Source organism: Octopus bimaculoides, chromosome 25, assembly GCF_001194135.2.
Source record: "Octopus bimaculoides isolate UCB-OBI-ISO-001 chromosome 25, ASM119413v2, whole genome shotgun sequence".
NCBI classification, from domain to species: Eukaryota; Metazoa; Mollusca; class Cephalopoda; order Octopoda; family Octopodidae; genus Octopus; species Octopus bimaculoides.
In genome coordinates, this window is record NC_069005.1 from 24,597,322 (window position 1) to 24,598,937 (window position 1,616).

General features: G+C 38.9%; 1 protein-coding gene across 1 annotated transcript in view; it reads left to right on the top strand.

Moving 5' to 3' along the window:
* LOC106880459 (uncharacterized) overlaps positions 1-1,616 on the top strand; it is a 139,635-nt gene that overhangs the window by 68,505 nt on the left and 69,514 nt on the right. The gene's annotated exons all lie outside the window — the stretch shown is intronic.

A 1,616-nucleotide genomic window follows, 5' to 3' on the forward strand; every position in this document is an offset into this window, starting at 1 on the left:
GTCTATAAGATTTTTTAATGCAACTGGGCTTGCGTAGATCGAACTGATGAGTTTTAAGAAAGTTCAAAATTTGAAGTGATAAGTAAAGTTATCATTTATATAAATAGTTTCTTATTTCTTTATTGCCCACAAGGGGCTAAATATAGAGGGGACAAACAAGGACAGACAAAGGGATTAAGTCGATTACATCGACCCCAGTGCGTAACTGGTACTTAATTTATTGACCCCGGACGGATGAAAGGCAACGTCGACCTCGGCGGAATTTGAACTCAGAACGTAACGGCAGACGAAATACTGCTAAGCACTTTGCCCGACGGGGTAACGTTTCTGCCAGCTCGCCTCATTTATATAAATAGTTTCTCTTACACTTGAGTTATTCGAAGTCGAATGTTCCCAAGTCCAAGAGCATAAATTTTATAAAGTACTGGATAAATTATTGCGTGCTTCCATATCTGAGTAAATATTCATAGATACAAAAATATTTTCAAAATTTGTGTTTGATATCAACCAAGAAAGGACACTGCATCATGGGGCCTGATGTAACACACACACACCACCACCACCACCTATTGTCTTTTCAATAACTGAAATGATTGTCCAGGACTCAAATTCTTATACATATCTGTTACGTATACCATTTTCGCGCAAACCGGCAAGACACAGCCTGCTTGTCGTAACTCGATCTGCTAGAAATAGCTGACAAATCTCCTTCAAATCAGGCCCGTCATCACTAACATGTTAAAAAGGAAAGGACTCATTAGATAATGTAATCGTAGATAGCCGCCTCCCACTAAAAACTACGTTTATGCTTGGAATGCTTTTGGTCATTTGCCAGGTCGTTCAGAGCTGATTAGAAGCCAAACAACAATCCGGGTGGCTAAACCTATTTCTTGGTTGATCCATTAGAAAATTCAAGTACGACATAATATTCATCGAAGTACGCCTCATACATCTAGGGCAGAGCTGACGCCACTTACGTCAGGATTGCAAACAACAGAGACATACACAAAGTAATTTAGTTTACAGCTTAAATTAATTACTTAGATTTTTTTTGTTTGTTTAATGTGTTTTTGGTTTGAAATCTTTTAGATAATCCCATAATTAATTTTCTTATAAACGTCTTTTAAATTTCCTTAGATGTTCTAGATTGCTTCTCCTTCATAACTCTACTCAACAAATTGGCAATGATTCGGAAACCAACACAGAACATTTTTTTATTCATAGATCCTTTGTGGCTCATCTCTATCACATCTAGTAATTGGCCCTGCTCCGTTGAGCTAACTACATATCGCTTTGCCCGAACCTACACCATACACGTGTATAAGTGTCCCCAGTGCACCCCATGCTTCAGTTACAAACGAAACCCACAAAATAAAATATCGTCACCGTCTCAAGAAATCTGTACCTTTGTCTCACAATTATACATGGTTGGTTGTGTGCTTCAGAAGTTTGCTTTGCAGCCAGATTCTTCCGGGTCTAGTCTCACCGCGTGACATCTTTAAGCAAGATCTCCTACTGTATTGCTTTGCCAAGACCAATACCTTGTGATTGAATTTAGCTGGCCAACTCTGAGGAAACTACGTATGTATTAGTGTATGCAGGTGTGTGTGTGTGTG